Source organism: Orbicella faveolata, unplaced genomic scaffold (genome assembly GCF_042242905.1).
Source record: "Orbicella faveolata isolate gen_17 unplaced genomic scaffold, um_ofav_v1 contig_13, whole genome shotgun sequence".
Taxonomy (NCBI): Eukaryota; Metazoa; Cnidaria; class Anthozoa; order Scleractinia; family Merulinidae; genus Orbicella; species Orbicella faveolata.
Window position 1 is genome coordinate 8,265,722 of NW_028301540.1, and position 11,779 is coordinate 8,277,500.

General features: G+C 38.2%; 2 pseudogenes; both read right to left on the minus strand.

Moving 5' to 3' along the window:
- Nucleotides 1–1,311: 1,311 nt before the first annotated feature.
- On the minus strand, nt 1,312–2,587 carry LOC149114845 (adenosine receptor A2a-like; annotated as a pseudogene).
- Nucleotides 2,588–11,035: 8,448 nt separating this feature from the next.
- The window catches only part of LOC149114846 (uncharacterized), a 1,649-nt pseudogene continuing 905 nt past the window's right edge, over nt 11,036–11,779 (minus strand).

Below are 11,779 nucleotides of genomic sequence, written 5' to 3' on the forward strand. Positions count from 1 at the left end.
AAGATCTACTTTTTCCGCGTGGTCTTAACCTGGCGCAAAAGCCTTTGTATTTAGTAGGTACTGTCCTTAATACGCTACGGGAACGTTTCCTACCATCTTAGATTACATGATCGTCGGAGAGAAATGAGAAAAGGGACCAGTTGTCTCTTCTCTCTTCTCACGCGAGGCCATCACGAAACCTGAGAATCTCTCTCTTAATAAGAGTTAATAGTCAACGACGATAATATTATTGGCAACTTGAGACGTAATCGGACCGTCACATTGGGATTTCAAGTAACCGCGACGGCAACACCGAGGACAACGTCGAATGAAAAATGAATTTATATTTTACCCATGAATCTGGCGATATTCTAAAGTCATTTACTTTGTTTATCACGGTCAAAACTATCCCAAACTAAATCTGGAACACAGCGGTAAACTTGAATAGAAATTCATAAAGTTTACCTTCTGCACTTGTTCATTTCATTTTTGCAGTGGACGGTGAGAAATGTACCAAGAATTATAAAGCACGTGCACAACCATTGTTCTGCTCATTAAACCTGTTGTTTAGCAGCGTTGCCGTCGTGGTTTTCTTAAACTCCCTATTTAAAAGGTTGGAAAACAGGGAATCCTGGAATTTTGAACCGGAACCGGAATACACTGAATATCCGGATTATCCGGAATCCTCGGAACGGCGAAAAACGAGGAATTTAAAAAATAGTCAAAATAATTAACTAAATACAAAATTTTCTCGTGATAGATATTTAAATGCAAAACAAGGAAACCGCTACGTAGTCCGTTGTTTCTATTAGTGGTACTCCCAGCGATCCTGAAGTGCATACGCAGTTTTCGATCCACCTTGTTTTACAATTAATTATTCAATTAAGTTATTAGTTATTAATTTATTATGTTATTTACATTTGAAGGTTTTTTAAATTTATTATTTTTCGGTCATTCCGAAGATTCCGGGTATTCCGAATATTCCAGTTCCGAATTCCAGGATCCCAGTATTCTTTGTTTTCCAACCAACCGGCGGCGGACAACAAAATATTCGAAATGTAAGCCACCCACGCTTCTATTCAAATCCCTTCCAAACCACTCAAAAGGACACAGGAACACAGGTAAATAACAGTACATTTATTTTTACTGCTGATACAGTGTTGGGGTCCCCTTGACACGACTGAGGGTTGCAAAGTTCGGACAGTATTTCCGGCTTATAGTAGAGAAGGGACGAGAGGGAATTAGCGAGTTTATCAGTCTGCGAGGAAAAATATTTTCCCACTTTTAATTTAAATTCGAGTTAATGAGCATAAAATATATATATATTTTACACAGCGATCAATGACAAATAATTTTCTATTCACTAAAAGCATTTTTTTCTTTTCTTTAATTTTTGTTTTTTTTTTAATGTCATGCATTTCAACAGAGCTAAGAATTTTGCGTTATGATCACAGAACACTGCGTTGTTTTAGTTAGGCCAATACGAAAGCTTTCTTTTCAAGGCGCTTTTTTGCAATTTCTCAAACACGGGGTATTATCTCATTTCATAATTTTGCCTCGATATGCGGTACATCTCTGACCATGGCAGAGAAGCTGTCTCGTCACCTTTGCATTTGGGAGCGCAGAGCTTGATGACTACCAACAGACCCACAACTCCATGCGCACCGCGCTCAAACCAATGAGGAACGCCGGAGAACGAGGCAGAGCAGTTCCATTGCTGTCGTCAAGTCTCAAGGTGTGTAATTAATTGTATATTCCTTCGACTGCTTGCAGAGCTTCGCTCGTTGAAACGTTTCTCTAAACATGGGAATTCTAAAAATGTAAATGACAGGATTTACAAGAGAATTGGCCAAACGGAAGATATTAAGAATTTGAAAAACAAGTAACGGTACACAATCTAAACAGAGATATTGAGTGGAGTTAGCTACAATACCTGGAATCCAAAAAAGAAGAGAGGCAGTTATCACAATAAACAGAGTCCTAGAGAATTTTACGTTCTGTTGAGATTCAGTTTCTCTGTTATGAGTGGTATCCATGACAGGAACTCTGCTGTTAAGTCTTGCTCGGATTGTCAGGTAAGACACAGAGATGGTGACCAAACACAAAACCATGACACAACCGACTGCAATTATCCAATATGAGAAATCCAAAATGTCGTATACAGCTAGCAAAGTTAATATACCCGAAGATATTGCAGCTACCCACGCAAAAGTGGCACTGTAAATGTAGCCTTTAGTACTCGAGACTCGATGGCGGAGCGGCGAAATCAAAGCATATGCACGTTCCAGAGAGATGATCTGAGTGCGAGGAAAAATACTGACGCAAAAGAAAAAGTTACTTGGAAAGCGGTTGAAATATTTTTATTGTGAGCGCTTTTGAAGCTTGTTTCTTCAAGATGCCCCGCAACGTCAAAGGGTCCTAACGCTATTGGCTCTGTGAATCCAACAAACAGATCAGCAACAGCCAAGTTGATAAGAAGAAAGCAAGTTCGCTTGAGTCTGTTGCGATGCTTCCAAAACACGAATATGGTGATAATGTTGCGAACAATGATGATCAAGGACTCAAGTATGGCAGCAAATAAAAATACAATAATAGCTGTGTTGTACATGATAGTTCCTTTAAACTGGCCTGGTACTTAACTGAACGTTTCACTGGTGATCGTTCGCGATTGAGGTCAGTGTTTTTCGGTATTCAAAGTGGCGAGCTAATTTCATCCCAGCGAAACCATCAGTTGTGTTTTGCCGCTCAACCCGCTGTATTACAGCTGTGTTCAGAACTTGTACTGTTTATAATACAACAGGATCAAATAAAAACTTCCCATCAGAAGAGGAACAAACTACAGCTTCCAATGGTATTGCAAGTTACAATTTTTAATTAACATCTGACAAAATATTTTGTCTGCAGCAAGATCAATTGGCAATTACGTTTCCTGCACGCAGCGGTGTAAGGATTGTCATGTCAAAATAAATAATTATATGGAGTACTCTTAACATTATAACTTACCAATAGAAAATGATCTCAATTCACGCTCTGTATCATCCTTAATACACTTATCTTAACGTTGGGAAGTGTGCAAATTTGGCCCGCAGTGACGACGGTAAGAAGTTCAGTTCTGTCCCTGGCTAGAAGACTCAGACATTCGTTGTACATGGTCTAATCTTCACATTAATCACTGACTAATAGGAAATGCTCTATTAATGTAGATAGGCATTTTCATTAATGTACCCATCTAAATTAAGGTTGTTTTTGCTTTGCTTTTGTTTCTCTCTCTCTCTCTCTCTCTCTCTCTCTCTCTCTCTCTCTCTCTCTCTCTCTCTCTCTCTCTCTCTCTCTCTCTCTCTCTCTCTCTCTCTCTCTCTCTCTCTTAATTTAAAACTTATTCAGTTCTGACGGTAGTGTTCCTCACTTGAGGGTATTCGAAGTACTACAAAACTATTATTTTTAGCTGGCTACTTAGGAATATCATTAAAGTTTTGAGCAATGAAGTATTGTTTTACAAAGATATCATCTTGATTAAAATTATGGCGTTTAAAATGGCCAAACAAATGCGGTTTGCGGTGTTTACCTTACTGAACTAAATCGATCTGCGAAAATTTTTATAGTACAACATTTCCGGCGGGATACAAATATTTAAACACAAGAAGAGTAGGGGTCGCAGTGTACTTGCAGGGTTTTTTTTTTTTTTTTTTTTTTTGTAATTTAATTATTTTCTTTATGCGTAAAAGCAAGTCCGTCAAATAGATTTTCCTGAGAAACAAGCTGTAAAAAATATTCTGAAACTATAATTTTACCTTAAGCAGATCATGGCAAAACAAATTATATAATTGAACTACTAACCATACCAATCTCAACGCCGAATCATATCAGAAAGGTTTAAGTTAGCACTGGGTGCAAACTCAAATAAAGATCAGGCTGAATTCAGCACAGTCACAGCAGTAGGGGGCAACCCTTAAAATTGGTCTTTTGGATCTACTTCTGACAGGGGAACTACAAAAGAGCATACAGCAAACTGTGCGATCGTAAAAGAACGACTCCAATTTGAGTATTAATGTTTTTTCCATAAATGGCTTACGAGCTGAAGTCTCAATTGAGAAAACAACGCTGCTTCTTAATGTGGAAAAAGAAAACAACATTGCCTTAGAGAGCTACACGAGTCGCGAAAACTTGAAATTCGTGAATCTATTAGACGATCGTGGAGAAGATTGCAAAGGAATGATTATTAACCTAATACAGAACGATCTGAATATAGATGTCACTAATGTCAGATTCCATGCCGTTCACAGAGTGGGAAAGCCTGCAGTTGGAAAAACGAGGCCAATTATTGCGAGGTTTGTGTGTCGCAAAGACAGAGACTTTGTATGGTCAAGGAAAAAAGATCTGAAAAATTCCACAACCTATCAGGATGCTTACATCACGCAGGACTATGCTAAAGCCATTCAGCAGGAACGTCGCACTGTGATCAAAGCAATGAAAAAAGCCAGAGCACTCGGATTTGATTCCAAAGTTATTGATCGACATCTTGTTGTAGGTGGAGAAAGATATACCTGTGGAACCATTCCGGAGCACTTAAAAGAGAGCCCCATGGAGACCGAAATTACAACGTAAGTCAATTTCTGCCTCTTGGAACTATGCTTTAACCCTAAAGCTTTATTCCTCGCTTTTCTCTTAAAATTTTCAATCTACAGTTACCTTTATCAATAGAAAGAACATTGTACAGTTTTATATACATGTATAACTCTAAACAGCCTAAGCAGAGCCGAATCTGCATACACCGGCTAACCATAACACTCCCTTACGAGCGTTTTTACGCAATAGGTGTCATCTTGTTGTTATTGTTTTGTATGTGCTTTCCTTTTATGTATAGAAGCGACAGAAACACTTTGTTTGCCACTTGCATATATTTTGTGTTTACATCCTGCTTTTTTAGATACAAGTATGCTTTACAGAAAGCGAGTCAAATACGACAGGCTAGTTTTAAGATAAGTCCAAACAAATTCAGATCAATCAGTAACCGCTTTAATACATTAATGCATGATGGATAACGGAATTTCATCAATTAACTTTAAAATTATTTCTCTAAACGTAAGAGGTTTAAATAATTCTATCAAACGTAGGAAAATCTTTAAATGGCTTTATAGGCAGACCGCGCACTGCTATTTTCTCCAAGAAACCTTCAGTACCGAACAATCTATAAACATTTGGCGATCGGAATGGGATTGAAATATCTTCTACAGCCATCGATCCAACCATAGCAAAGGTGTGATGATTCTTGTTAACCCCAGATATCAATTAGAGGTGATAAGAAGTACCAAAGACAAAAATGGAAGATCAATAATGTTGGAATCAAGCTAGATAATCAAAACCTTGTCCTTGCCAATCTATACGCTCCGAATGACATTCCACAACAAATCAAATTTTAACAAGATTTCAACCAAACTCTGAGCGGATTTTCAGATAGCAAATTGATAATTGCAGGAGATTTCAATTGCGCGCTAGCCCCCAAAGACAGAAAAAGTGTGAAACAAAGTTCGAACGAACATGCTGTCATATACGAAATTGGAAATCTATGCTCAAACTTCGCTCTCACGGATATTTGGCGCGAATTAAATCCCCGAGCTCTGTCGTTTACGTGGCGTGACCAAGCATTCAAGTCTCAGAGCCGACTAGATTTTTTTCTAATCACAGCTGATTTAGTTTATCTAACAAAAGAGAGTAATATTATGCACACTCCTTTCTCAGATCACTTTGCTATTATGTTGAATATACAGTCGTTCGAACAACGCAAAAAATCAGGCCCTGGCTTCTGGAAATTTAACACAAGTTTGTTAGAAGATAAGGAATATGTCGAAAAAATGTGTGAAAGCATTCCGGCTTTCAAAGAAAAGTACAAGGATGTCACAGATCTTGGCCTGAAATGGGATGTCATCAAGATGGAAATTAGAAGCTTCACGGTGCAGCACTCCAAGAAAAGAGCTAGATCAGAAAAAGACAAAGAAAATCAGTTACTAATAAAACTAAATGATCTGCAAGAAAAACTATGTTCCTCGAGAAATGACCTTAATCTGCTGAACGAGTATTATACACCAAACGTAAAATTAGAAAAACTACTGAACAGAAAAATTAAAGGTACGATTCTGCGCAGTAAGGCGCGATGGTATGACAACGGAGAAAAATTTCTAAGTACTTTCTCACTCTAGAAAAGAGAAATTTCTTAAGGAAAAAGATATCAAAGCTAAAACTATCTAACGGTGAAGAAACTGACGACGCCAAGACAATACTTGAAGAAGAGAAAACATTTTATAAAAGTTTATATTCTACTAGAAATGTTAATCCCAATAATTCCGAGTTTGACGCATTCTTTAACAACAACCTGTTAACACCCCTTAATGAGGAGCAATCTAAGAAATGTGAAGGCGTGCTAACCGAACAGGAATGCTACCAAGCTTTAAAAGACATGGACAATGGTAAAACCCCGGGCTCTGATGGTTTCACATGCGAATTTTACAAATTCTTCTGGGATTACGTTAAACAAAACGTTATTGCAAGCATAAATTATGGCTTTGAAAAACGCCAATTATTAATATGTCAAAGAAGAGGTATCATAACACTAGTGCCGAAAAAAGGTAAACCGACCAATCTCCTTGGCAATCTAAGGCCTATCTCACTTTTAAACACAGACTCCAAAATTGCCACGAAAGCAATTGCAAAAAGACTGGAAGCCGTTCTGCCGCTTGTGATAAACGCTGATCAAACTGGCTATATCAAAGGAAGGTATATTGGTGAAAACGTGAGACTCATTAGTGATATTATTAGCTACACCGCAGCCAAAAACCTCCCCGGTCTTGCTGTCTTCCTCGACTTTGAAAGGCATTTGATTCTATAGAATGGAATTTCCTTTTTAAGACGCTCGACAAACTTAATTTTGGTCCTGACTTCAAAAATTGGATACAAACTTTCTATTGCAACATAACTAGCTGTGTCACGAACAATGGTTATGCCTCTGATTTTTTCAATCTGGAGCGAGGTGTCAGACAGGGTTGTCCACTATCAGGCATACTCTTCGTCCTTGGTATTGAAATTCTTGCACTTGCGATTAAAAAATATCCGAAAATTGAAGGCATCAGAGTAGGAGCACGCGAAATAAAAATCCCACAGTATGCGGATGATACAGCAGTTTTTCTAAAAAAAACCCGAATCAATGAGTCTTTTGCTTGACCTCCTGGAAAAGTTTGAAAGATGCTCAGGATTAAAAATTAACCATATGAAGTCAGAGGCAATGTGGCTGGGAAAATGGAAAAACAGAGAAGATACCCCGTTCAACGTTAAGTGGCCGAAAGACTCTGTTTATGCTTTAGGAATACACTTCTCAAACTCGAAAAAAGCTAGCGATAAACTTAACTTCTATGAAAAATTGGATGTTTTGGAAAAGACCTTAAACAATTGGAAGAGACGAAAACTAACTCTATTAGGCAAGATCAACATTGTTATATCTGTGGGCCTTTCAAAGCTTATTTACAATGCATCCGTACTGCCAATCCCTGAAAACTTCTGTGATCAGGTAAACAAAATCGCCTTGAATTTTATCTGGGACAACAGAATAGCCAAAATAAAAAAAATTAAATATAAAAAAAACAAAATTATTGGCGAACGCAAAACCGGGGGTCTGAATATGATTGATTTTACTTTAATGAACAAAGCCCTAAAGTCTATTTGGATAGAGCGATTTCACCTGAGCGGGAATTCGGCATGGACGGTTATTCCCAATGAAGCCACATTACACTTGGGAGGCTTAACCTTCCTCTCAACCTGTAACTGTAACAGTAAGGATCTTGACATGAAAGAACTACCACTCTTTTATAAGAGAATGTTACAATACTGGTTTGAGTTTAAGGATGTGCAGAATAATAAAATGCCATGCACAAAGAAAACGATCATATGGAATAACAAAGATATGAAAATTGATAACAAGACGATTTTTTCCGTACTTGGTTTGATAAAGGAGTTTACACCTTAAAAGACCTTCTCGACCCGAATCTAGATTTCCTCACCTATGAAGGATTTAAACTCCGGTATCAGCTGCAAACAAATTTCTTGACCTATTATGGAGTAATAAACGCTATTCCACAAGAATATTAAAAGGCAATAAAGCGAAAAGGTGCACAACAAGAGCATCTTACACAACCATGGGAGAACTTGAAAGTGCCAACAGCCAAAGCCATACAGAAAAGTTTCGTGAAGCACATATTTGAAGAAGCTACCACAAAACAACGCCTTATTGCCAATGGGTTAACACCGGACTAAATAAGCAAATACTTCCACTTAGTCTTCTCTATCACTATGGAAACGAAGTTAACTATGTTCCAGTACAAAACTTTACATGACATAGTTTTTACGAAAATTAAATTATTTATAGCTAAACTTGCGAGCAGTGATATTTGCTATTTATACTCAAAAACAAAGCAAGATCTAAAGCATATGCTAGTTTCATGTCCGGTGGTATCAGAGTTCTGGAAAATCTTTCTGGAATTGTATGAGATTCTTACAGCAATAAAACTAGAACTATCAACTTTGAAAACCTTATATGGTATCCTAGATAACGACCGCCTTTGTACGTTAACTAATCACCTCTTACTAATTGCGAAATACTGTATATACTGTTGTAGCATTAATGAAGAACCTTTGTTTTTTAGTACTTATCTAACAATAGTGAAAAACAAGACCGAAATCGAAAAGCAAATATCAACAAGGACTACTTCACCTGAAGGTTACTACAGTAAATGGAAACCTTTAATTGACAAGAAATTTGTAACTTAGAGCTGAATATTACTTTTCTTTGCACTTTGTAGGATATAACGCAACTTTTTGCAAGTTATAGTAGTGAATGTAACTGTATTTTTCTTTTCTTTTGTTATATTTTAGTGTATTGTAAGTATTATTTGTACGTATTGTAAAGGTAATGTAGATATTGTTAATAATAATAAAATATAAATAAATAAATAAACTGCTCGCAAATTTGCCACGGTTGCAAGGAGCACAACCTGATCACCTGCGAGTCGAAAGTTCAAGTTGTTGTTTCCCTAGGGACTTAGTGAGTTTTGTTCGCCCTAGGGAGTTAGTGAGTTTTGACCCACGACACGTGACACGTTCTCCTCCAATCGTATTTGAGTTGGGAGGTATAACAAACGTATTTGTTAGAGCTGGCTTTGTTTTAATACCTGTAATTATATATCTAATAAAACCTTCAGGTTATAAGCAAGTCATAACCTACAAACTTCAATAGCATTGAAATCTCACGATCTACATCAAATTAAGACCAAACGTATACCTCGAGTCTGTTTTCACGGAACTACCGCAATTGTCATTAAGACTGACGTGCGTATTGATCGCCTACTCTCGATCGATAAAGCTACGTTTGTTGTGTAAGGTGGCAGAGATTTTTACCCGACCTTTCCGCCAGTTTTCGAAATTCAAAACAACTACAAATGCTCACAGAGAGTGAAACCAACTTGATTTGGTTGACATAAGAAAAAATTCCTCAGTTTATTTTGGAAGTCGTGTTTGGATAGCCGAGGAAACACTATATCGAGTGCTTGATACATCTGAATCGAAACGAAAACTAAGGAGTAAACGGAGAAGTAAACTCGTTAAAATCTGTGCTAATTAAGACCGGTTGTGATTTTCTTTGCCTAAACTTGATGAATTATTAATAAGTTTGAGCAAGTGCTATTCACCCATTGAACAACGGAGGCCACTGGCCTATTTTCTGCATATCGGAATGGTCCAAACCGTAGCTGATGCTTCAATTTTCACTTTTGAGTTTGTTTTCAGTCATTACCTTGTGTACAGCAGCGTTAGAGGGGTCAAACCAGATTCTTTTTTTTTTTTTTTTTTTTTTTTTTTTTGGCCTCTGTTTTTCTATTGACGATGTCTTCCATTTGCGTTTGATAACTTTGAGAAGGCCGTAACTTGTAGCGACGATAGCGTAAACGTTAAAACGCTTAATGAATTCTTGGCACGTCTCGTTTTTTTCAGCATTATCATTTTCATGAGGGAAAACCGAAGGTTTTATCTTCCAAATATTGATGTTTTTTTTGAAATCATTGTTGTTCCCTTTACCTTCCAATAGCGGCAAATGAAATTTCCAAAAACCTGGCCAGCTTCTTTGTTAAGAGAGTGGGATTGCAAGATTGGGGAACGTAAGCAAGCCACAATGACGATGGCAACGGGAACGTCACTAAACAAAGGGTTTATTGAGCTAAACAATAGCTGTGCACGTGCGTTATAAATCTTAGTACGTTTCTTTGCCGTCCTCTGCAAAACAAGAACGTGATGTCGGGCATGAAATGAAGTGCCGCGTAGTCTGAGGAACGCGAACAATGACGGCTAATTTTTCGTATTGCCATTTGGAATTGAACGCTGTCATTCCATGTTTAGCCTGAGCAATTTTTTAAAGCCATTGGCGTACTGAGGAGATCTAGACAATTGCGAATTCCTTCAAAAACAATGTAAATTCATTTTTGACTAGGCGTCGTCTTCGGCGTCACCGTCGTCGTTGCCTAAGCTCCCTAGTGAAGAAAAAGGTCCCATGGGTAAAGGTCGGGGATGTTCGTCAGAAAATTAAACTTCTCAACGACACCACTGCTAGCATGGCCCGAGTTTTATTTGACCTGTAGTGCCGACAAATAGGTGAAAAATAGACGGTAACATTCCAGTAAGAACTAACTCGGATCTGGACGGAATTTGAGATGCGTTCACAGTTTGCCCATAAAGATTTTTTTTTAGGATCCTCTCTTGTTCATTTATAAGTCCAAAAAGGATATCCAGAATTTTGGCCGCAAATTGATTCTGGAGTCTATATAATGTACAACAATTTGTCTCTTTTAAATTTTTATTAGCACTTTTAAATTGCACCTTTAATCAGGGCGGAAGTTAAAGTTTACATAGCAAAAACTTACGAGACCTTTCACTATTTTATGCAAACATTGACATTAATTGAATTGTTATACATCTTAAAATATACGTGCACCGTCAATAACTTTTATGAACGCCCAAAATCTACTAAGACTTGGTTTAAGGCAAGTTTAAAATCACACGCTCGGCAAGTGACAAACTTTAAAGTGCACTTTTTGAATGAGATGGTTGTTGTCGTGCATCTAACATGGACTGTCTCTTGGACAATTCAAAGCTGCCCCACATTTTGAGTACTGGCAATCCAGATACCAGTAATAAGCACAGCCTCCTCCTCGGTTGTCCGTATCATCTCGGAATGGCAAGGTACACTCGGGATTCTCCTTTGCGCTCCATTTACTGCAGCTTTGGCGGTTACCCTGGCACTGAGAGCTTCCCACAGTTTCTTTGAAGCACACTCGACACGTTGAAATGCTGTAGGAAGGTGTAGGTTTAGACTCGATCTTCCAAGCGTAACGGCAACCCCCACCTCTGTTGTCGGTGTTATCACGGAAATATTGTGTCCAAGATGGGCTTTGGCTCCAACCGGTGTACGAACTTCGTGAACCTTGACATTGCGAGCTTCCTTCCGTCTCTTGAAAGCAGAGGCGATACTGCTGGTTTGGCTGGATGTTGTGGTGTGCTTCGATTTTCCACTGGTAGTGACAGCCTCCACCTCGATTGTCGGTGTCATCTCAAAATGATTGAGTCCAGGCAAGATTGGAACTCCATCCGCTGCATGTGTGTTTGATCCCTGACACTGCGAGCTGCGTTCCGTTTCTTGAAAGCAAATCCTGAAACCATCTTCAGCCCAGCAGTTTGAAATCCACATGATGATAGACAGGAACGTAAT